This window comes from Sorex fumeus, unplaced genomic scaffold, assembly GCF_029834395.1.
Source record: "Sorex fumeus unplaced genomic scaffold, SorFum_2.1 ptg000046l, whole genome shotgun sequence".
Lineage (NCBI taxonomy): Eukaryota > Metazoa > Chordata > Mammalia > Eulipotyphla > Soricidae > Sorex > Sorex fumeus.
In genome coordinates, this window is record NW_026606103.1 from 2,483,350 (window position 1) to 2,510,168 (window position 26,819).

At 38.4% G+C, this 26,819-nt stretch overlaps 1 non-coding gene across 1 annotated transcript; it reads right to left on the bottom strand.

Annotated features, from left to right (window-relative positions):
* Positions 1-22,112: 22,112 nt before the first annotated feature.
* On the bottom strand, positions 22,113-22,239 carry LOC130031309 (small nucleolar RNA SNORA9). The gene has a single exon (XR_008793656.1). It is a non-coding gene; the product is annotated as a small nucleolar RNA SNORA9 (small nucleolar RNA).
* Positions 22,240-26,819: the final 4,580 nt, after the last annotated feature.

The window sequence follows — 26,819 nt, forward strand, 5'->3', positions numbered from 1 at the left end:
GTTAACAGATCTTCCACGGCATTGTCCAATGATGAAATCAAATAAGCTGATTTCTCAGATTTTTTTGTCTAAAAAGAATTTTTAAAATTATTCTCTTATTTGAAAGTAAATCTCCAATAAAGGCTATATTAATGTTTGTAAGAGTGGGGAGAAGCAAGTGTCTCTTGTATTAGGTATAAGTCTCATACTCGATCATATCCAAAATCAGGCAACTCCTCCTTTAAAACTGTATAAACGTCATTCCTCATTACAGTTCTAAGAAGACAATGCTAAAATAAACACAGAAATAACAGAAGGATACATAAAGGAAGTCTTTGCGTTCTGTGCCACTAAGATATCTTAGAAGGAAAGTTTTACGCTCCCTGAAAATCTAATTGTTGAGAAGACAGATCAAATGTATGATAGAAACTATGCTTTTCTGTGTATTGCTTTATATGAACGAAAAAAATCTTAGTGCCATATAAGCAGTCCTTACAAGTTCCGCTAAAAAATAAAATGGAAAACAGTTTTAGAAGTGTATTTCACAGTAGTTTTTTTCAAATACACCAAATTTGTTAGGGGCTGGAGCGAAAGCACAGCGAGCAGGGCGTTTGCCTTGCATGCCACCGACACAGCTGACCCGAGTTCGATTCCTTCTCCCCTCTCAGAGAGCCCGGCAAGCTACTGTGAGTATCTCACCCGCACAGCAAAGCCTGGCAAGCTCCCTGTGATGTATTTGATATGCCAAACACAGTAACAAGTCTCACAATGTTACTCGGGCAGCTCCAGCAAGTCGGTGAACAACAGGACAGTGACAGTGACAGCTAGAGACTAGTTTTAATAGATACTGGAAGAAGGAACTACATAATGCTCATGAGAAAAGCAAGGAATGTATCCCACAAATTCTTACAGATTAAAATGCTTAATATCACTTGATCTGGGGATATAACTCAGCGATTGAGCATATACTTTGCTTATTCTTTATGTTGGAGTAATTTAATTTGAACCAAAACAAAAGTCAAAACCAAAAAAAAAAAAAAAAGCTGCATACCAGAGAAAAATTACAACACATGCCACAAAAGATTACTCTGTAAAACTTTATTCCACTAAGCTAGACTAAAAGAAACTAATGAATTCCCTGTATCACACGGACATACAAAGACCAATGAATAGAAAGGAAAATAAGAACAAACCAATTACATACAAGAAAAGTTAAATAATAATCAAGTCTCCCTTCACACAAAAAAAGATCCCAAGCCCACATGGAATTAACAGTGAGTTCTTCAAACCTTCAAAGATGACCAATTTCCTAAACCTCTCAAACATTCCCAAAATGTGTAGCACGTTCATCAAAATACTGTTCATAATGAGGCCAATAATACCGATTCAAAAGCAGAAAGCAATTGTAAAAAAAGGAAAAGAAACCACATTCCCAACGAACACAGCTGCAAAGACTGTTCTCTTTGCTGATCCTGTGTATATTATGTTTGGCCTCTTGTCCTCTTGTGCCTATTCAGTGAATGGTTTCTCTGGCCTGACCTGTTATATTTTGATTGGGGTTATATTTTTTCTCATGCTTACCATTATTTTTGTAAATTTGGGATTAGCATTGATTGGAGTAGCGGCTAAAGGGCTACTGACTTAATGTTAGGGGAAGCCAGGCTGCTCTGATGAAAGTTCATTATAAAAATCCTAGATGAAGGGGTTGGTCTTATGGGATATGGAATGTGAAAATCTAATTGTTGATAAGACAGATCAAATGTATGATAGAAACTATGCTTTTCTGTGTATTGCTTTATATGAAAGAAAAAAATCCTTAGTGCCATATAAGCAGTCCTTACAAGTTCTGCTAAAAAATAAAAGGCCTTTAACTGGCGTTAGAGGCCTTTCTCTCCAAAACCATGCCCACTTCTTTTCTGACCTGGATTTGGAATGGGCCAGGTACACACATTACTTTAAAAAAAAAATCTTCTTTTCCACCACGTGGCCGCCACCAAGAGAAGACCACTTCCCCTGTCCCCCTTCATCTTGAGATCAAGAACCTTCTGTGCTTTTTTATCAAGTGTATCACTTGTCATCCCCTTGATCTTCGATTTGCTTGAGCTGGGGCCAGTAATGTCTCCTTTTCCTAAGAAACAGGCTTAAATAACCACAGAAACAGCAACTTCTACTTAGAACCAACTCTGGCTTTTGCAACAAAACACATTAGCAGTATTAAAAGAGAATACTGACATCCCAGAGGAGGTATGACACAGGAAAAATATAGCTTCACATCAAAATTTTTAAAAACAGAAAAAGCAACGAAAATAGAACAGATAATTTAAGATGATAGTATGTAAAGTGACAACTAAACCCATAACATTTCTAAAATTTAATACAATAAAAGTATAATTATGTGCATGGGGGTATGAGACCAAAACAAACTTCAATAACATATTTAGATTTTTAGTATATAAATGGAAGTCAGGTGTCAGTTGACCCACAATACATAAAATAATGATTAAATAATGTGCATATATTAAGTCTACTATATATTAATATATAAAATATATATTCCAAATAACTAAAATACTTACATGTGAATACGATGTTCCATATAGTACTAACCATTTCAGTCATGTAAATAGCAAAAAGTTATTTTTAAAAATTAGAAAAAATAAAATTGTGGTATTAGTATTTTCTAACTATGCTAGACACATAGCAATTTTCCAACCAGCATCGAAAAACAAAAGTTTGCTTACCAATATATAATATAAGTTTTGTGACAAAAATGAATTTAATGCAGTCAGCAGTTAAATTAAGTCAAAGGTTGATCACATTCTTGTCTTTATATGCAGCAGCAATTGTTACGTCCACATAATAACACGTTTTGAAGCTGAAAACTCATTTTTGGTGATAAAAAAGAGCCTGGGAAATGAAAATTCACTTGTCAAAATTCATGTATACCATCATGAAATCTTGAGTGAAATAAAGAAACCACTCCCAGCTAAATATCCACATTCAAATAATCTTCCCAGTATTAAGTCCTTCAAAAGTTACGCACCAATTTTAACACCTTTACTAAAACCTATAAGGCTTTTAAACTATGTTCCACATAAATCATAAAACCAACCTATTTCATTTAGTTATTTACAGATCCTTCAAAGGAGTCTCCTATTAGGGTACATGTTTGTTCCACATCATCTGCATATTAGACAAATATATGCAATACAAGTTAAATTTGGTAGGAGACAGAAAGAAAGCATAACGGTTCAGGTGCTCACCTTGCACATGGCAAACCAGCTTCCATCTCCCATACCCACTACAAGCCCCCAGCATTACCAGGCATGATTCCTGAGTACAGTGTCAGCACCAGGATTAATCCCTGAGTAGCTCTCAAGAGTAGCTCCCAAGCCAAAAATAAACTTCTATCTTAAAAGACAGAAACAGTAGCAAAGATGAAACCTTAAAGATATTTCAGATAAACAGAATATGCCATGCACAAACTTAAGTTACATTTTTCTTGAACTTTAAAGATGTAGAATGCAAGACAGAGGGCTAATGAATCATCAAGTAAGAAGGTTAATTCCAATTACAGAACTCAGAAAATTCAGGAAACAAAGACATTGTAGTTTGAGGTATGAGATAGATTCAAAAACGTCTATAGAAGCTCTGCTTATGCCTGTGGTGAAAAACACGGAGACAGAGAGTCACTCCAACTCTTAACAAAAAGACAAAAATATCTATATGAACCAAAGAAATCTTAATTTTTTTCAAATAAAGAAAAATTTGGAGTAATGCAGTACCCCCTCAATATTCTAATGCAGTACCCCCTATTCAACCTAAGAAGGATGGAGAATAACACTATTCCTCTGTCATTAAGAGGTGGGAGAGATCAAAGAAAAAATTATAAAATAAAAAATAATCAGCAAATTTTACTTTTGCCATGAGTAACTATATTTTAAAATTGTCTACAAATATTCACAGTCAGAGTTTATTAGACAGTTGATTTTAAAATATCAGTAGCAAAATAAATGATGCCAACCAGAAATGCAAAGGAAGGAAGGAAGGAAGGAAGGAAAGAAGGAAGGAAGGAAGGAAGGAAGGAAGAAAACAGAAAGAAAAAGTAAGGAATAAAAATATCACTGAAAAAGGCATACCATGCAAACACTAATCAGTGAAATCTGAACTGGCTAGATTGCTACAGAATGAATTTCAGAATAAGAACAACATCATAGATAGAGAAAATCACTATATAATCATAATGCATTGATCACCATAATGAGCAAACTTCTAGATAAGTATGGTCAGAGGAAGTCACAAGTAAAATTAGAAAATGTTTTAAATCATTTGCGCACATATACAAAAAAAAAATCATTGTGATTAAAGCAGTGCCAACAGGAAAAACTCAGAAATCAAATGCTTCTGTTAGAAAACAGGGGCACAGAGATAGCACAGGGGTTGAGAGGTTTGCCTCCAATGTGTCCAACCTAGATTTATGCCCCAGGACCACATATATCCTCTCTGAAATGCCAGGAGTATCACCACATCCAGAGCCAGGAGGAGACCCTAAGCACCACAAGGGACCTGTGGACTTCTCCTCCCACACCTCTTGCCAATAAACAAACAAACAAACAAACAAATAAATAAATAAAGTAAAGGTCACCTATCCAATTACCAAAGTTTTACCTTTAAAAACCTAGAAAACGGTCTGGACACGAGCTCCACAGTGTGGAGGCATGCCTTGTATGGGCTTCCCAGGCTCAATCCCTGACACCATATGCTGCCCAGCACTACCCCAGTGGCCCTGAGTACTGAAGTGGCCCACGAATATTTTTGGAGTGCACAGCACTCAAATTAACATACCATGAAAACATGAACTAGTAAACCAAACATAGAAGGAAATAAAATTAGAAAAAATATAAACAACTGACACAGAAATTCCTTCTTTCCGTGATTATTGAACTGAGAAATCCTAAGACAGACTTACCAAGAAAAAGTAAGATAAACATTCAAATATCATATGCTGAGCATCAGACTCAGTTACAAACTCTCTCTATATTATTTTTTCTAACTTCCCTATTGGCTCAACTGTAACTACTCAATTCCATAAAGGTAAGAGAATGTTACAAGTCTTCACCCAGTAAGGAAATATCAGTAACATAAACAGAAGAAGCAGTGTGCAGGAGGGTAAGTATAAGAGAAAATACTGGAAGATTATAATCATATTTCCTATAGATATATGTAATGAATTAATACTTAATCGTTTCTGTTCCTGGTCCTTGCACAGTGCCAAATTTTTCTATTATAATAATTAACAGCTTTCTAGTTTTTCTCTTCAAACAATAGACACTCTTCAGGTGAAAAAAAAAAACTTCAATGGCTTCGAACTACAATATAGTGAAAAATATAAAAAAATACACATATAAAAATGAAAATAATCTTAATCATACTGTTATTATCTTCCCCCAAGATAATTTTTGATACTAAAATGTAAAATTAAGAAGTAGAGAACACAAAAAAATTGTAAATCTACAACTGTACCTCATGGTATTTCACTAATAATAAAAAAAAAGAAGTAGAGAACAAGATTATGACTTATTTAAAAGTTCAACAAAGGCATTATTTACAGATACAGAACAGAACACAAAACAGAACATAATTAACAAACTCCAAAGTATAAAGCAAGAAAACATCTTACTATTCTGGAAAAGTTTGGGAAAGTTGCTGTTTCTCTGTAGACAATTGCTTCTCAGAGTAGTTTTTCATCCAAGGCTAAGAGTTCTTCAAGTACTGCTTCAACTTAGAAAATGAAGTTTGGAATTATTTCTACTACATATCATAAATATGTTTGGTTTTCTTAACTGATAACAAGACAAAGCTAAATCCATAATTTGTCTGCTCTCAATAAATATATGAATTTAATTTTACTGAAGATTTTAAGAAATTATAGTTGCTGAATGTTAGTTAAGATGGCACCGACAATTTTAGTAGGATTATTCAAGTTTTTCAATTAGAGGAAAGTCAAGAGCCCTAAAGTGCGCCAAGACTAGCTAAGATCCGCAAGGTCCCCATTAGAGTCTGGAAGGCCAAGTCCCCAGTTTCATGAATTCACAGCTAGAAGTGGCACTCTGAACAGTGCCATTTTTCCATTTCTATAGGAGCCCCTGAATCCGGTGGTTGCGTTACTTCATTTCTGTCTCCCAAAGAGGATACACTTACATTCTAAATCTAGATGCCCATCCATGCAACAACACACAAAAGTCATCTCCAGGGTGCAAAATGCACAATGGGAAAGCAATGCAGAATCTCACCAGATTTAGGCAGCAAACATGATAGCTCTGAAAACCCAACCTAATTACCAGTTATATAATCTCTCTGATAAGGACTCTAGACAAGAAATGTTGAAAATGGTTAAAGAACTTAAAGAAACAATGGAAATTGGTGATGGGGAATGTGCACTGGTGGAGGGATGAGTGTTTGATCATTGTATAATTGCAACTCAGACATGAAAGCTTGCAACCATATATTATGGTGAATCAATAAAATTTTAAAAACACACAAAAGGACATGAGGGCAGAAATGAGAAAACAAGCATAAATGACAGAACAAAATAATTTTGTTATGTGATATGAAAAACTCACTGCAAGGTCTCAACAGCAAAGTAACCGTAGCTGAGGACAAAATTAGTGAACTCAAAGACGAAATGCAGAAAACCTCCCAATACAGTAGAAGATGAAAAGAAGACCCCAATAAATCATCAGTTGATAACTCTTGAAATTAATTCAAGAGGAACAACATAAAAATAATCATTGTCCCAGAGGGACAGGAAGGCAACTCTTGTGAAGATGCAACAGTCAGAAACATCACTGCTGAGAAGTTCCCAGAGCTGGAGGGGGCAAGCACCCAGATCCAAGAGACTTGAAGGGTACCAGATAAAAGAAATCCAACTAAAAATACTCAAAATACAAACTACTCAGAATGATGAATGTCTTAGATAGGTATAGAGCACTTAAAGATTAAAGAAAAAAATGACATGAAAGGAGTGTTGGTACAAATGACAGAAGATTTCTTACATGAGGCCCCAAGACAATGGTGGGAGATAATTAAACTCAATGAACAACTTTACCCAGTCAGACTCTCATTCAGATTTGAAGGAACTATACACAACTTCACGGATAAGAAACAGTTCAGGAACTTTATGACTCAAAACTGCTGTAAAAAGAGAATGAAAAGGGCTACCGTAGATGAGAGAAATCTCACAAATAGACCAAATTTCTACAAAAAGACGGTACAAACTCCAAGGCAATAATCACACTCAATGTCAGAGGCCTAAATGTACCAATTAAGAAACATCAAATGTCAGTATGGATTAAAAAATTGAGTCCAACCTTCTACTGGTTGCAAGAATTAAATTTAAGCAGTAAGGGCAAACAGATTCAAAGTCAAAGATTGGAAGACAATATTTCAAGCACACAAACCCAAAAAAAGGCTGGGTGGCCATACTGATATCAGACAACATTGACTATAGTACTAAAAGGTTTTAAGAGACCAAGAAGGCCATTTCTCAGTGATGAAGGGATATGAACATCAGAAAGAACTCACATACTCCTAAACACATTTAAAATTCATAAAATGACCAATAGACTTGAAGGACATTGATGACAGCACAATAATAGAGATTTCAACACCACTCTGTCACCACTTGATAAATCAGCTAGGCTAAAACTAAAAGCGGAAATACTGGAATTGACTGGAATTGAAGAGAGAAACAGAAGAGAGGAACTTAGTATATATACATATATTATATAAATATATACACACAATATATATGTATGTGCGTATACACATTCTTCTCCAATGCACATAGGGCATTCTCCATGATAGACCACACGTAAAATCACAAAATGTAACTCCAAAAATTATTTAACATTCTCAAGTCAATCAATGCAATGCACTACATCAACACAAAAAAATTAAAAATCATATCAATAGATGCCAAGAAAATATTAGATAAGAGGATGAAGAGGAAGGAGAAAAGTAGCTTGTAGAAGAGAGCTCAGAACTTCCCCAGTGTCTGAAGGGAAGCTCCAGAAGAGAGATAATGCAAGGTATCAAAGGAGGAACACCTAGATTACTCTGGATTATAGACCTGAGAAGGAAGGGAAGGAAAAGAACCTGAGAAGGACAGGGAAGGAAAGGAAGAAGAGGCAGATAGGAGGTAACATGGGCAAAAGGACTCAGACACATTGGTAGTGTTACTGTTTACATATTTTATTTAGGAATGCAAAAAAAATAAAAAGAATGTCAAAATTATAATGAGTAATTCAGAGGGTATTAATCACTAACAATTTAATGATTTAATTTAAAAACATTCAAAGCTCTTTTTAACTGCTTACCTCCCAAAGAGTTGAGGATTTCAGCAGATGGCTTCTTCTAGGAGTTTTTTTTTTTTTTTTGTAGAATCTTTAGGATTTTCTAAATGTGGTATCTTATTTTCTGCAAATAGTTCAATCTTGAATTCTTTCTTTCATATCTGGATGCCCTTGATTTTTTTTTTTTTTGCCTAACTGCTATGAGCAGTACTTCCAGTAGTATATTAAATAGGAGTTGTGAGATTGGGCAATCTTGTTTTGTAACTAATCTTAGAGGTTTTTAGTTTTTTTGCCATCTATAATACTTGCTGTGGGCTTATGTGAGATGACTGATTATATTGAGAAAATTTCTTTCAACTTCCATTTCGTTGAGGGTTTTTATCATGAATGGGTACCGGATCTTGTCAAATGGTTTCTCTGAGTCGATTGATGTGATTATATGATTGTCATCTTTTCTTTTATTGATACGGTGTATTATGTTGATTGAATCGCAAATGTTATATCAGTTTTGCATCCTTGGGATGAGTCCTACTTGGTCATGGTGTATGATCTTTTTGATAACCTGCTAGATTTGATTTGTTAGTATTTTGTTAAGGATCTTTGAGTTATGCTCATCAGGGATATCAGATTATAATTTTCACTCTCTCTCTCTCTCTCTCTCTCTCTCTCTTCTGACTTTCTTTTACTATCTGTGCTTTTGTTATGAGGGTGATATTTTTCTCATAGAAATTGTTTGGGAGTGTTTCTATTTCTTCAATTTTCTGGAAGAACTTTGAAAGGATTGACAGTAGGTCCTCTTTCAAGGTTTGAAAGAATTCACCAGTGAATGCATCTTGGCCTGGGCTTTTGTTTCTTGGAAGAATTTGATTACCATTTCAATTTCTTCAATAGTAATAGGTTTCTTCAGGCATTCCAAATTTGGTACAGGCTTGGGAGTTTATAGAAATACAGGAATTTATCTGGTTCTTCAAGTTTCTCTTGTTTTGTTGCATGAAGATTCTGAAAACAATCTCTGGTGATTCTTTGAATTTCTCTAGTTTCTGTTATGATGTCACCCCTTCATTTCTCAGTTTATTGGGGTTCTCTCTCTTTCTTTGTAAGTCTTGATAGCAGTTTATTGTCTTTCTTTTTTTTTCAAGAACAATTTCTTGGTTTCATTGATCTTTTGGATTATCTTTTGTGATTCCAGATCGTTCATTTTTACTGATTTTTTTTATTTCCTTCTTGCCACCTGGTTTAAGCTCCTTTTGATGGTCATTTATCAAGATCTTAAAGTGAGAAGTTAAGCTGAATATGTGGGTCTTCCTTCCTGATGAATTCTTACAGAATTCTTACTAAACATTCCTCTTATAACTGTTTTAGCTGCATCCCACAATTTCTGGTAACTTGGTCTTTATTCTCATGTTCAATGTTTAGATTCGGCCTTCTGGAACTGTGAGTTACCCTGGATAATCGTGTCTTGGTCGACACAATGAAGTCAGACACTCTCTCACCTTGTTTGTTCCATTCTAGGCCATGGGTCCCAATGTGGAGTTCTTCAGCTGAACTTCTCGGTCCTATCTTGGCATTAAAATCACCAACAATGATCTTGTAGAAGGTGTGGTCTACTTTATAGAATTTCTCCAACTGCATGTAGGACTTCTCAATTATTCCATCATAATTGGATGTTGGTGCATTTACAACGAAGATAGAAACTGCCGGCAGTGAGTCACATCTATTCAAGTGTAATTGTCCTATTCAGGTTGTAAGGCATTCGAAAGAATCAATGCTGTGGCCAAGTTCGTGTTGACAAGGACACTGACACCTCTGCCGCCTCTTTTGTCGCATGTTCTGCCCTATTGTCTGTCATCTACAAGCTGTTCACTTGAGTCATCCTGAATAGGATTGGCAGAACGCTAGATGAAGGACAACCATGTGAGCAAGCTGGGTTCCGCAAAGGATTCAGCACAATTGACCATATCCACACGATAACCAAGCTCACTGAGGTTTCTTGGGAGTTCAAGATGCTGCTCTGCCTAACGTTTATTGATTTAAAGAAGGCCTTTGATTCTGTTGAGACCGAAGCAGTCATTGAAGCCCTAGCCAATCAGGGCATTCAAACTCAATACATCAATCAGGGTCCTCTGTGAGCTGTATTACGGATTCACTACCAGGATATCACCATTCTACAAAGAAGTGATCATCAATGTCAAGAGAGGAGTTCAGCAGGGTGATACCATTTCACCGAAACTCTTCAGTGCCACCCCCGGGAACGTCATGCGATGACTGCAATGGGAAGGAATGGGAGTGAAGATAGACAGTCGGCAACTACATCACCTCCGCTTTGCTGATGATATCATTCTAATAACACCAAACATTAGCCAAGTGGCACAAATGCTGGCCGACTTTGACCGTGAGTGTGGAAAGGTCGGTCTACAGCTGAATCTCACGAAGACAATGTTGTGAAAAACAGTCTTGTTCCTGATATTCCATTCGCTCTCAATGGAACGACCATCTCCAAATGCAACAGTTATGTGTACCTATGTCGAGAAGTCAACATGACGAATGACCTGGCACCTGAGTTGCGCAGGAGGAAGAGAGCGGCTTATAGAACGCCTTCAAGAACATCAAAGAAATAGCTAGAGGACAAAGAACCTCTGGCTCTGGGCACATCTCTTCAATTCCACTGTTCTTTCTGCATTAACATATGCCTCAGAGACCTGGGCCCTACGAAAACAGGATGAGAATGCTATTCGGGTCTTCCAAAGATGAATCGAAAGAGCTATTCTTGGAGTGTCACTTTTCACTCAAATGAGAGAAAGAATCTGGAGTTCCGACCTCCTTTAATGGTCAAGAATCAGGGATGCTGTTTTGTTTGCCAAGGCATCGAAAATCAGATGGGTGGACATGTAATGAGATTTGGAGACTGCCACAGGACTAGAGCCATTACCGACTGGATTCCATGGGATGTCAAAAGATTGCGTGGCTGCCCACCTACAAGATGGTCAGACTTCTTCATCAAGACCCTGAACGATCTGTATGAGGCCTTTCATATTCCTAGAACGAACAGATGCTATTGGGCTACACTAGCACATGACAGGGACAAATGGAGACGTTACTGGCGTCCACTCAAGCAAATCGATAAGTAACAGGAAGTCAAGTGATCAAGTGATATCCTTAACAATTGTTTTCTAGCCTTTGACTTTGAGTCTATGTTTGATGTTTAAATATGTTTCTTGCAGACAACAGAGTGTTGGTTTCAATTTTTTAATCCATCCTACCATTCTGTTTCTCTTAATTGGTATATTTAGCCCACTGACTTTGAGAGAGATTTTTGTTGGGGGGGGGGGTTTGCCATCTTTTTGTAAGAATTTGCTATGTCTGTGGGGGTTGTCTTATCTTAAAGTGACCCATCTAAATGGCTTTAAGTCTATGAAGTTTAGCTGTGAAGTTGTGTTTTGTTCCTTCAAAATCTGAATGAGAATCTGGCGGGTAAAGTATTCTTGGTGAGGCATTTGTTTCATTGAATTTTATTCACTGTATTTCACCACTATCTTCAAGCATGGAAGATTTAATCTGATAAGTTGGTTGTACATATTAAGGATGCTCCTTTGTAAGTGATGTCCTTTTGTGATGTTTTCTTTCAGTATTCTATCTCTATCATTTTCAGCATTCTGATTAAGATGCATCTCATGGTATTTTCATTTTTATTTCTTTTAGCTGGCACCCGTTGGGCCCCCTGGATCTGGGAGCATGTACTTTTCAGCTATGGGAACTCATAAATGATGGCCTTGACAGTTGCTTCTTCATAGGGTTTTTTTTCCCCTGTCCCTCTGGGAACTCAAGGATTCTTACATTGTTGTTGAATACATCCCAAAGTTCTCTTGTCATCTATTGGTTTATTTTGAGGCTATTTTCTATCTTCTGGTGTCTTCTGGAGATTTCCTGCACCTCATCTTGGAGTTCACTGATTCTGTGTTCAGAAGCTGTTACTCTGTTAATGAGGTCTCCCAGTGAGGTTTTCATTTCATCTTCCAGGTTTTAGATATGGCATTTATGCTTGTATTTTCATTTGTATTTTCCTTATTTCTGCTCTCATATCCTCTTGTTTTTCACTGGCGGTGCACTCCATTGTTTCATTTTTATTTATTTATTTATTGCATCACTGTGGGAAAGGTTACAAAGCTTTCAGATTTAGGTCTCAGTCATGCAAATATCAAACACATTTCCCTTTACCAATACTTATTTTTTACCATGAAGAACCCCAATAAAACCCCACCCCCCCTCCCAGTCCCTGTGAGGCAGATGAATTTTAGTTAACACTCTATCTGCTTTGATTACATTCATTGTTTCATTAAAATATTCACCACTATTATTTAGAGTTTACCCCTCCCCCCAAATCGGACATGCTGAAAAAGCATTGTGAAGTGATTTGCTTTCTACAGCTGGGTTCAAGAATTAAATGTTGGTTTTGGATTTCTGCTATTTTACTTATTGACCCTGGAAGTATTTCTACTGAAAGTCAGATAGTTAAGAAATTGGTTTCTATGTTCTGGAGTCGTGGCCGTGCTGGAGAGCTGCTCGTGGGGGGCAACTGGTGGCCTCGGTAGGGCGTGAAGGGTGGACCGAAACGCCCCCCTTCCCATGAGGTTTTAGTCGCCCCCACACCCCTGGCTCATACCTGCTGTCCACAAGGCTCCCATGCTGCCGCCATCTTTCTTTCCAGAGAGAGAGGGCGAATGGGGCAACACCCTTTCCCCTCCGGACAGACATGATGTCCTGGATTAACGCATAGTCCTTTCACTTTTCTGCTCCAAGCTGCCGGGTTCTGCATTAAGTCCTTGTGCTTCTGGGGCCGTGGCTGTGCTGGAGAGCCGTTCGCAGGGGGCAAATGGTGACCTCGGTAGGGCCTGAAGGACGGACCGGAACGCCCCCCTTCCATGAGGTTTTAGTCGCCCCCACACCCCAGGTTCATACCTGCTGTCCACAAGGCTCCCATGTGGCCGCCATCTTTCTTTCCAGAGGGAGGAAAGCGGAAGGGAGCAACACCCTTTCCCCTCCGGGCAGACATGATGGCCTGGATTAACGCATAGTCCTTTCACTTTTCTGCTCCAAGCTGCTGGGTTCTGCATTAAGTCCTTGTGCTTCCTGGGCTGTGGCCGTGCTGGAGAGCCGCTTGTGGGGGGCAACTGGTGACCTTGGTAGGGCGTGAAGGACGGACCGGAACGCCCCCTTCCCATGAGGTTTTAGTCGCCCCCACACCACCGGCTCATAACTGCTGTCCACAAGGCTCCCATGTGGCCGCCATCTTTCTTTTCAGAGAGAGAGGGCGAATGGGGCAACACTCTTTCCCCTCCGGACAGACATGATGGCCTGGATTAACGCATAGTCCGTTCACTTTTCTGCTCCAAGCTGCTGGGTTCTGCATTAAGTTCTTGTGCTTCTGGGGCCGTGGCCGTGCTGGAGAGCCGCTCGCGGCGGGCAACTGGTGACCTCGTTAGGGCATGAAGGACGGACCGGAACGCCCCCCCTTCCCATGAGGTTTTTGTTGCCCCCACACCCCCGGCTCATAACTGCTGTCCACAAGGCTCCCATGTGGCCGCCGTCTTTCTTTCCAGCGGGAGGAGGGTGGAAGGGAGCAACACCCTTTCCCCTCTGGGCAGACATGATGGCTTGGATTAACGCATAGTCCTTTTACTTTTCTGCTCCAAGCTGCTGGGTTCTGCATTAAGTCCTTGCGCTTCTGGGGCTGTGGCCGTGCTGGAGAGCCGCTTGTGGGGGGCAACTGGTGACCTTGGTAGGGCGTGAAGGACGGACCGGAACGCCCCCCTTCCCATGAGGTTTTAGTCGCCCCCACACCACCGGCTCATACTTGCTGTCCACAAGGCTCCCATTCAGCCGCCATCCTTCTTTCCAGAGAAGAGAGGGCGAATGGGGCAACACCTTTTCCCCTCCGGGCAGACATGATGGCCTGGATTAACGCATAATCCGTTCACTTTTCTCCTCCAAGCTGCTGGGTTCTGCATCAAGTCCTTGTGTTTCTGGGGCTGTGGCCATGCTCCAAACTTAACTCTGATTTTCAGGGAGAAACGTTGGGTGGTTTACTTCCCATTGACCACTTTGTATATAGAGAGATATGGCGCGGCCGCATAAGCAGCTGCGTGGTTTTGAGGAAAAGTCCTAGATCCCACACACTCGAGCTGTGCTTGTAGAGGCTTCTGGTCACCGGGGTTCCATCTGGGAGAGGCGGGATGCGGTACCTACCCCATCTGGGACTTCCTGATGATCTCGGCTCTTTTTGGAACCTGTTTTTTTCTTTTTCATAGGGAGCTGTGGATCCCACCCTCCATGTGGCCCTTCTCTTCGGCTGTATGCTGTGAAGATGGCCACTCTATTGTTTCTTTGAGTTTCCTATGGATCTTCATCAATCTCATTCTAAATTTTTTATCAGAGAGGTTATATAGCTCATTGTTACTGATTGGTTCATCTGGGCTAGAATCTGCACTAAGTTTAGTGGGTTTCTGCGTTGCTTTTCTATTCTGACTGTTGTAATTTGGAGTTGTTTATTATGCATTGTTGTAGTTAGAATGTCTGTGTATGTCTATGATTAATTATGGAGAGGTGAAGAAATATATGGCTATTCCTCTTCATTCCACGACGTTGCTCTTCATAGTTGGGGTTCAATCCTGACCTGGGGAACAAAATGGCGTCCCTGAATTCAAACCAGAGTCCTGGATGCCTTCCTGGCCTTCTTTTTAGTTTTCAGGGACTACAATTGGGCAGAGAAGATGGCTTCTTTACTGTTAGTTTATTATTTTTTTTAACATAGTTGTTTTTATTGCTTCATTTTTAGCCTATGTCTTCCAATATGCTTCCATGATTACATCTGTAAATTGGAGAGCAAAATTTACTTCAAGAATTGTTCTACCAGCAGAATTCCCATATTCAAATAAAAAAAACCCAGACATTTAATATGCTCAAACCAATAGCATTAAATATTTTTATATTAGTTTTTCTCTAAATATACGATGCAAACTGAACATTACCTATGCATTTACTTATATTCAAAACTTTTTGAATTAATACAATAATTTTATTATTCTCTTTGGAAAATAAGCAAAGGAATGAGTTTTATTAGAATAAACATAACATAGCTCTATCAAATCATTGAAATATTTTTGGCAACATTTTGGGCAATATTTAAATTACCCAGGTCTCGAGTGATAGCACAGCGGGTGGGGCGTTTGCCTTGCACGCAGCCAACATGGCTGACCCGAGTTCAATTCCTCTGCCACTCTCAGAGAGCCTTGCAAGCTACCGAGAGTATCTCGCCCACACAGCAAAGCCTGGCAAGCTACCTGTGACGTATTCGATATGTCAAACACCGTAAAAACAAAGTCTCACAATGGACACATTACTGGGCCCGCTTGAGCAAATTGATGAACAATGGGAGGACAATGACAATGACAATTTAAATGACCAAATAGTAATTTAAATCCAATTAGTAATTTAAATCCTATATAGTAGTTTTAATAAGTCAACTGTCAGCTCTAGAAATAAGGAAAAAATTTAGAGGAGTAACTATAGGCTTGGATTTTCTAAAGGGATTGCAACATATAGACTTCCTTGACATTTTTTGGTTTTCAAAAACAAGTTTGATAATGCAGTTTTAATGTGTCTGATATTATCTTATATTGATAATGCTATATAACAAAATGTGATATAGAATTGAGCAATTCAAAAAGATATAAGTAAATGATACTTCAGTAAGACTAATTGTAAATTAGAATTAACTTACCACAAGTCAATTTTTTTGGTTTTGTCTTGTTTTGTTTTGGCGCCACAGCTAGCTGTGCTCAGGGCTTCTTCCTGGCTCTGTGCTCAGGGATCACTTCTGAGGGTTCAAGGGACCATAGATGGACCCATGTCAGAAGCCTGCAAAGCAAGCTCCCTTTCTGCTGTACTGTCTCTCTTTCACTGTCAATTTAAAATTTTTTTAAATAAAAGTAAGTCACTCTATTTCCAACTATAAATCAAATTATAACTTATAGCAGATCTTTAATTCAAAAAATCATTAAATGCTAAGAAATTTATTTGTATTCTTAAAAATTAAAAATTAAAAAAAATTAAGGAATTATTTAATTAATTAATTATGATTTTCTTGTGTTGTTGTAAAAACATCCATCAGGTTTGAATTTGCTATCTTTCAGATTTTATTTCATCATATGAACTCATTCAAGAAGATCCATAGCACTAAAGTACTATAAAATTTTAATAAAAGCTCTTTAATTGTTCACATTTTTACTTGCTCAATTCTAAATATTACTATATAGATGAATTTCTTAAAATACATTTAAACTGAGTTGTGGGGGTGGGGCGAAGCAGCTGAACGATGAAGAATCTGCTCCTCATGTACATGGGCCTGGGCTCTATCACCAGCACAGAAACAGCACCACCAATACAATGAAACTCTTAGAAATCTTGGGGAACAGTTCCCAAAGTTAAAGAATGCAGACATCCAGATCCAAGGAACCAGAAGAGTACCAGCTAAAAGAGACCTGAATAAAAACACTCCAAGGCTAAGCGAAATGAGTCAAAAAGAGAGGGACAGACATAGAAAGATTGCGTTTATCTGGGAATATAAAGTAACAAAATAAGAGACTAACAACCAAGAATAGCCGAGATAAGTACCAGGAGGTTCACTCCATGACTTGGAGGCCAGCCGCACATGCTGGGGGAAAATGGAAAAGGCAGCTCAGATAGAGAAGGGAACAACAAATAATGGGTGTTTGGAGGATCCTCCCAGGATGGGAGAAGCATGCTGATAGTAGACTCTAGACCTAACATGATTGCCACTCAATGCCTCTTTTGCAAACCACAATACCCAAAAGGAGAGAGAAACAAAAGGGAATGCCACAGGGGTGGTATGGGATGGGGGGATGGGGCGGTGGGAGGGATACTGGGAGCACTGGAGGTGGAGAATGGGCACTGATGGAGGGATGGGTACTCAATCATTGTATAACTGAAATCCAAGCACAAAAATTTGTACTTCTACAACTGTACCTCATGGTGTTTCACTAATAAAAATTAAAAAACAAGTCAAAAAATAAATATTTAAACTTTAAATTCAATTACTATGCCATGTAACTCAATTTTCAGGTTTATTTTAGGGGCAGAAAAATCAGAATCAAGTTTGTCATCATCAGATATAGTACAAAATAATAGGAAAAAATTAATTTTTTAAACTGAGCTATATTTTAAGTGATTCACAGTACTAAGGGGATCAAGTGTAAACTATTGTTTTATTTACTTTCAATAATTCCTAGGTTCTCAAAGATTTGCTCAAATGAAATGTTCACTCCTAAATAATACTAAATAATACTATTTATCTTTGTTCTCAGAGAGCCTGGCAAGCTACAGAGAGCATCTCGCCCACACGGCAAAGTTTGGCAAGCTACCCGTGACCTATTTGATATGCCAAACACAGTAACAACAAGTGTCACAGTGGAGACATTACTGGGCCCGCTCGGGCAAATCGATGGACAACTGGTGGACATGGCTACAGTGCTACAGTGTTACCTAAAATTAATATTACTTCTTTTTTTTGGGGGGGGGGGCATACCTAGCGATGCACAGGTATTAGTCCTGGCTATGCACCCAGGAGTTACTCCCGATGGTGCTCAGGGAACCATATGGGATGCTGGCGACCGAACCCAGGTTGGCCGTGTGCAAGGCAAATGCCCTACCCGCTGTGCGGCTTAATTTGTGGCTCCAGCCTCAAATTAATATTGTTTTAAGTACAAAAAAAGGTCAAATGAACTCCTCTCAATACTCAAATATAACTTTTATAAGTGGAAGCACACTTCAAATAGTCTGATAAATAATTTGAATAGAAGTATAGCTTTAAGGAATGCATGCAGGTAAGAAATGCTGAAGAGAAAAAGCACACCACACTGTATTCTGATATTTGAGAAAACAGCATTTTCTCAAATGACTGCTGCCATTCAGTTGTCTGGTGATGGAGACTGAATGTGTACATGGTCCGTTTCACCAGCAGGGTGAGCTCGGTCCTCTACGATAAACGTTTCTATGTAAATCTCATGTAAGCTAAAAGAAATCTTTTCTATAGTTACCAGCATGGGTGAATACATGCATAAAAGCAAACTGTTAAATATGATTGTATACTAATACTAATTTATTATTTACTATTAAATATGATGGTATAAAAATTTCATAGAGCAGCCCTACAAAAAGAGCTTTAAAAAGTAATTACTATATTAAGATTCTACCACATGTTTTGTAGTCAGTGTCACCAAAGTGAAATTACATTTCACTGAAGTATTTAAATCGCTCCTATTTTTCTTATTACTAATCTTTATTGTATTCTCACTTGTATTTGCTAATTTTTGTTTTGCTTTTCCTATTCTTTTTTTAATTCCACATGCTTGGTTTTTCATCTTTTATAGGATTATGGTTTAGCTCTATACTAAACATTAAAATAAAGTGAATTATTTTCAATGTAAATATACAAAGCATATTGAAAATATTTCAAATTTTAAGTGTACAATAATTTTAAGCAAATATTATTACCAAATACAAATTTATTTATTTATTTTGCTTTTTTTAGGTCATATCCAGCGATGCACAGGGGTTACTCCTGGCTCATGCACTCAGGAATCACTCCTGGCGGTGCTCAGGGAATCATATGGGATGCTGGGAATCCAACCAGGGTTGGCTGCGTGCAAGACAAACGCCCTATCCACTGTGCTATCGCTCCAGCCTCCAAATACAAATTTTACATATAAAAAATTTCAGAAAATTTAACCACAATTCTGAACAAACTGCCAAATAGAGAGGATTATTTCATCAACATAAAGGAGAAAGTGCTTAATAACTGACCTAGTAGAAGAAGGTACTATGGCCAAATGTCTTCCAATGCAGCTTCAAATGGTTGAGTATAAAAGTTTATCCATAGGATTATAAGATCAAGTTAACCTATATATGTATTAAAAAGGATGTTTAAGTCAATAAAGTTCAATGTCACCTTAAAAATCAAACACATTAGTTTATAATACGAAACTTAGTATTGTCATGACATTATAAAATAAATAAAACTGCATCTTTAATAACAAATTGCAATCTTCAGATTAGTTATGTGGATAGATTATGGCATTATTCACACAAACTTTTAGAAAACAAGAAAGTGTACATGCTGTCTGAAAACCCAGAAAATATGAGCAGGCATTAAAAGCAGAAATAATGGTGCCTCGCCTGGACTCCTTAACCCCTACTCCTCTATACCACATGGACCCTCAGACTGCAGAAAGAGCTGTCAGAAACCTAAGAAACTGAGATGGGACATTTTGGCTCTCAAGTAACTTTTAATACCTAATAATATATATAATTTCTTAGACTTTTAACAAAGAATACACTGAACTAACAACATTTTTAAGTTATGCAACTCAGACTTATGTAAAAACAATTGTTTCCGATAATGCTCAATAACATTAAAAGTATATTACAGAGATAGGTATATTATTATGGCCATTCGCTTTGAAAAAAATTCCGAGAATAAACATAGCTTTCAACATTAATTCACACAATGAATATATGACCAACTTAAATTTAAAAAAAAAATTTTTTTTTGCTTTTTGGGTCACACCTGGCGATGCACAGGGGTTACTCCTGGCTCTGCACTCAGGAGTTACTCCTGGCGGAGATCAGGGAACCATATGTGATGCTGGGAGGAATGCTCCACATCTTGGAAGCCGGCAGCACATGCCGGGGGGAAAAGGCAGTTCAGACAGAAAAGGGAACACCAAGTAAAGGGTTTTTGGAGGATTTGTGGGGATGCAAGATGCGTGCTGAAAGGCTGAAAGTAGAATATAGACCGAAGATGATGTCCACTCAATACCTCTATTGCAAACCCCAACAACCTAAAGGAAAGAGAGAGAAAGAGCGAATGCCCTGCCATAGAGGTGGGGTGGGGTGGGGGTGGGGTAGTGGGCAGGCTACTGGGTTCATTGGTGGAGAATGGATGGGCCCTAGTGGATGGATGGGTACTTGATCATTGTATAACTGAAACCCAAATACGAAAGTTTGTAAGTCTATTTACAAACTAGTTACCATGTAACTGTACATGGTATCTCACTAATAAATATATATGTATATATTATCATTACAACATATAATTATAACTCATAAAAATTAAATTTACAAAATCCAAGGAGATTAATCTTTACAATATAATTAAGGGAAAAGGTTTTTAGAAATACTAACTACCTAGTCATGCATGGTGTCCTGTATTTGATTGAACCAAAATATTATATATAACGTAAAATCTTCTTGAGATACACATTTCAGTTATTTCTTGGGATTATTAAAAAAGGAAATCTATCAAAAGAAAAAAATAGATTAAATTTCTTATGTTTCATATATTTATCATATTTCTCTAAGAAAGCATCTTTAAATAAACTAGTTACTTCATAAAACAGAACTGAGCTTGAAATTCACTAGAAAAAATTAACAGCAGGCACAAACTAGGCAAATTATCAGCAATTGACTAGTTTCTTATATTTCATATGTTTCCCATTTTTCTAAGAGAGTTTCCTTAAATAAACTACTTCGTAAAAATGGATTGAGCTTAAAAATTCACTAGGACAAATGAATACTAGGCACAAAATGGGCAAAATATCAGGTAGTGCAACAGGCAGAATGCTCTCATTGAGCATATAGCCAGACTTGATCTTCAGCACCCTGATCATCATCAGGACTGAGCCCTGAGCACAGAGACAGGAGTAAGTCCTGAGCACACCCAGGTGTGGCTTAATCAAAGCCCACCCACAAATGTTTTCCCTCAATTCCCTGTTCTGTCACAATCACATCTCAGGGTTCATTCCCACTGGTGACTGTCAAATACACTTACTTTGCTTCTTCATCCTCCACATGAGGACGATCATCTGGCATTTGTCTTTTTCTTCTCAGCTCACTTATTATAACAGCTTCCAATTCCATCCAAGTTTCAGCCAGGTGAAGCTTTCACCTCTTCTCACAGCTGAGCGGTATTGCACGTGTGTTTGTAGAAGCTCTTTATTCACTCATCTCTTGTGGGCACTTGCGTTGTTTCTAGATCCTGGCTGCAGTCAACAATGCTGTGATGAGTACAGGTGTGGAGATGTCCTTCAGGCTGAGCCAAACCACAGTCTCTCCAATGAAAAATGAGGTTCCTATCTGGCACACCCCCACTGGCACTTACTCGTTTCTGGCTTTGTGTTACACATTTGTGAGTCCCCATGTGAGTGATGTTTTATTTTCACTTTGATTTGCATTTCCCTTATAATCAATGATGACGAATTTCCTTTGCCTCTGGGTCAATTTCACATCTTGAGACCATGTCATTCCTTTCCACATTTTTGAATCGGTTTTTCTGATGGAGAGCTTTAAGAGCGCTTTATGTATCTTGGATATTAGTCCTTTATCTTGCGTATGGTCTCAAAATCCTTTCAATCAGCAGAATGTCTTTTAATTGTAGGGCACATTGCTCACAGAATGCAGAAGTTTTCTAGTTTGAAATAGTTCCGTTTCTGTTTTTATTACCTTTGCCACTTGAGTTCTTACATTTCAGACTTCACTGTGGTCATGATTTTGGAGAGTCTTGCCTATGTTTCCCCAATGGATTTTTTAAGATTCAAGTGCAATATAAAAATTTTAACTTATTTGAGTTAATTTTTGTTTACAGCGTGAAAGAGGGGTCTATTTTTCCCTTATTGCTTCTGTTTTATTCTTTTTCTTATTTTTCACGACTGTCTGAGATTTCTAACACCTTACTCTGGATGGAGCAGGTCAAGATCTCAAACCGTTTCATAATTGCAAGCACTGTGGGAAAGCACAGGGTCACTCCAGACCCAAGTATGATGAAGGTTTGCACCTAATTTCATTTTTTTAATTGTGACTATCTAGTTTTCCTGTAATCATTGGCTAAAGAGGTTTCCTTGCTCCAATTCATTGCACTTCTTCATAAATAAATTGCTCATGCATCTGAGGGTTTCTCCCTGACCTCTCAATCCTATGCCATTGAGAAGAGACTTTTTTTCTTCCAGTACCAACCAATTTTGATTGCTAAAGCTTTGTGTCAGATTTTAAAGTCTGGGGACACAATGCCTCCCATTTTTCCTCAAGATTGCTTTGGCTATGTCAGGAGTTTTGTAGCTTAATGCAAATTTTAGAAAAATTTACTCCATGTCCTTGAATAAAGCCATGGAAATTTTATCAGAATTTGTTGTTTCTGTAAACTGCTTTGAGTTAAGATAGTCATTTTCAAGATGCCGATTCTTATGATCCTTAAACCAAGAATATGTTTCTATTACATTAGTTCATTTTAAATTCCTTTCAGAAGTTTTGCAGTTTTCACTAAATAGGTCTTTTACCTCCTTTGTTAAACTAAGGGGTTTCTGTTTTTACATGATTGCAATTGGGTTTATTTCTATTCTGGATTTGGGGGGGTGTTTTGTTGTTGTTTGTTTGTTTACATGTAAGAATAAATTAGAATCCTGTGCACTGGTTTTGTAGCCTGCTACTTTACTATATAAATATATTGTTTTGAGGAGTTTTTCAGAGGAGCCTTTTTGGGTTCCTACATACGAAATTCCTAACAGTGCTTTGCAGGTTTTAATAAGTAAATCTTTCACCTCCTTTCTAAAAATTGATTCCACATTACCTATTTTTTTCATAACTATAAGCAGGATTTTTAAATTAAATCACTCTTTTATCACTGTTTACATATAAAATCACAAAAGATTTTCCTGTTTGCTTTCGTAAGCTGCAACTTTACTGTAAAGATTTATTGCTTCTAGGAGTGTTTAATTAATGATTGGTTTTGCAGTCTTAGGGTTCTTGATATGTCATTTGTAAACAGTGAATTTGATTTCTTTGCCAATTTGAACACAAATTTAAATTTTTTTCTTGCTTAATTTCTGTGGCAGCAGCTATCAGAACTGTATTGAATAATAGTGCTCTCAATATATTGTTACATCCATAACAGCGTTGGGAAGTCAAGCACTAAAGAAACAAATTGTGATTGAAGCCGACTTCAGGTTAACCATGTCACCATAACACTAGAAAATACTTTATCTGTGAAACAAACAAAGAAAAAACTATAATGTATTTACAGAATAAAATAAGAGATTCACACTGTGCTAACATACACCTACAGAAAACAAAGGCAATAAGAAAAATACAAAACCCAAGAAAAGTAAGACATAAATAACATTTTTCCCTTTCTGATATCTGGGCCATTCTCAGCGGTACCTGAGAGTGACTCCCAGTTATTTGCTTGGGGACTTCCTGTGGACCTTGGGGGGCCAAGCAGTGCCAGGGACCCAGCACAGAAGATCCATGGCAAAACATGCTCTCAAGCCATCTGAGTCTTTGCTCTGGACAGAGGATTATTTTTTAAGGGCAATACTGACTCTGTCACCAGTGGCAATTACTTTTAATAAAAGTTTACTCTTCCCCATAAAAAAACATAAATGGCCAAATACATTTTTTAAAACACACAAAAGCCAGTAACCTACTTTATATCGTCTACAAGAAATTCTCCAGCTCTAGAGACACACAAAGGTCAAAAAAATGGAAAAAGATTTCCCATGATGGGAGAATTATGCTGAAAGTGGACTATAGACCAAACATGATTGCCACTCAATGCCTCTTTTGCAGACCACAGCACCCAAAAGGAGAGAGAGAACAAAAGGGAATGCCCTGCCACAGAGGCAAGGTGGGACGGGGGAAAAGCGGGGTGGGAGGAATACCGGGATCAGTGGTGGTGGAGAATGGGCACTGGTGGACGGATGGGTACTTGATCATTGTATAACTGAAACCCAAGCACAAAAATGTGTAAGTCTGCAACTGTACCTCATGATGTCTCACTATAAAAAAAAATTACATTGTCATCAAAACTTATTAAAATAAATAAATAAATAATGTTCTTCTGAAAAAATTTAAAAAATAAAAAAGGTTACTTAGGAAAAAAAAAAAGAAATCCAAGCACAAAAATTTGTTAAGTCTACAACTGTACCTCATGGTGTTTCACTAATACAAATTTAAAAAAAAAGATTTCCCATGCAAATTTGCTCGAGCGGGCCCAGTAACGTCTCCATTGGAGACTTTTGTTGTTACTGTGTCTGGCATATCGAATACTCTGGGCTCTCCGAGAGGGGCGGAGGAATCGAACTCGGGTCGGCCATGTTGGCCGCTTGTAAGGCGAACACCCTACCGCTGTGAAATAATAGCCAAAAAGGAGCCACAAATGTAACCACAGTAATATTAGACAAAACACTTACCAAGAAAAGCCTGTATGAGTGTTTGGATGAGCACATGCGGCCAAGAGATCTGAGCGTTGGTGCTGGAGAAGCAGGAACCTTGAGAGCAGCGAGTGAATCCACGGAACTGTGAGGTCTGGAAAACGGGTCTGCAGCAGGAGATGAGGCAACCAGGGCATTTCCTCCCCAATGAAATGGGTTCATGTTTCCACGAACAGCCTTCACCAGGCATAGAAGAGGATGTTATCTGCTTAGATCCCTGTAGAAAAAGCTCCAGAATTTGTGTAATAGCTTAAAAAAGGTCAAAGGAGTGAGGAGCTCTCTTAGATCTCCCATCCTGTCCAGCAGCAAAATCCTGCTCTTTTGTTTCCACAGGGCAACCAACAATCACCCTAATACCAAAAGCAGTCAGAGACAGCACAAAAAAGGAAAACTACAAACCAGTAGCCCTGAAAAATAAAGATTATATGAACCTATCAATAGATGCAGGGAACACATTTGACAAAATCCAACATCCATTAATGATTAAAAACTCTCAATAAAAAAATGGAGTTGGAGAAATTTCCCTCAATATAGTTAAAACCATTTAACACAAATCCGTAGAAAGCATAGTACTGCATGGAGGAAAACTAAAAGCCTTCCCTTTCTGATGAGGCACAAGAAAAGGATGGGCTTTCTCACAATTTCTATTCAATATTGTACGGGAAGTCCATGCCATAGTAATCACGCAAGAAGATATTAAGGTAACCAGGTAAAAAGTCAAGCTCTCTTGATTTGCAAATTACATGATCACTTCACTTAATCACTTAATCCCCGTTATTCATCGATTTATTCGAGCGGGTGCAAGTAACGTCTCCATTCATCCCGGTTGCGTGCTAGCGTAGCCCAATGGTATCTGTTCGTTCTAGGAACATGCAGAGCGTCAAACCGATCATTTAGGGTCTTGACGAAGAAGTCTGACCATCTTATAGTTGGGCGTCCACGTGATCTTTTGATGTCCCGTGGAATCCAATCAGTAATGGCTCTAGTCCAGCGGTTGTCTGTAAATCTCATTACGTGTCCAGCCCATCTGATTTTTGATGTCTTGGCAAATGAGACAGCGTCCCTGATTCTTGAGCATTGACGAAGATCAGAACTCCGGATTCTATCTCTCATTTGAGTGAATCGTGATATTCCAAGCATAGTTCTTTTGATTCCTCTTTGAGAGACCTGAATAGCGTTCTCATCCTGTTTTCGTAGGGTCCAGGTCTCTGAGGCATATGTTAATGCAGGAAGAATAGTGGAATCAAAGAGATGTGCTCGTAGCTGGAGGTTCTTTGTCCTTTTAGTTATTTCTTCAATGCTCTTGAAGGCATTCCAAGCTGCTCTCTTCCTCCTGCGTAACTCAGGTGCCAGGTCATTCGTCATGTTGATTTCTCGACCTAGGTATATATAACTGTTGCATTCGGAGATGGTGGTTCCGTTGAGAGCGAATGGAGCGTCAGGAACAAGGCTGTTTCTCATAAACATTGTCTTTGTAAGATTCAGCTGTAGTCCGACCTTTCCACATTCACGGTCAAAGTCGTTCAGCATTTGTGCCACTTGGCTGATGGTTGGTGTTATTAGAACGATGTCATCAGCAAAGCGGAGGTGGTGTAGTTGCCGACCATCTATCTTCACTCCCATGTTTTCCCATTCCAGTCGTCGCATGATGTTCTCGAGGGTGGCACTGAAGAGTTTTGGTGAAATGGTATCACCCTGCCGAACCCCTCTCTTGATATGGATGATTACTTCTTTGTAGAATGGTGAGATCTTGGTAGTGAATCCGCAATAGAGCTCATGAAGGATCCTGATGTATTGAGTTTGTACGCCCTGATTGGCTAGGGCTTCCATGACCGCTTCCGTCTCAACAGAATCAAAGGCCTTCTTTAAATCAATGAACGTTAGAGAGAGAGGCATCTTGAACTCCCGAGATACCTCAATGAGCTTGGTTATTGTGTGGATATGGTCGATGGTACTGAATCCTTTTCGGAATCCAGCTTGTTCACATGGTTGTCCATCATCTAGTGTTCTGCTAATCCTATTCAGGATGACTCGAGTGAATAGTTTGTAGATGACAGACAATAGGCAGATTGGACGATAGGTGCCAATGTCGTTGATGTCTCCTTTCTTGTATAGTAGTACAGTCCTGCTGGTTTTCCATTGGGATGGA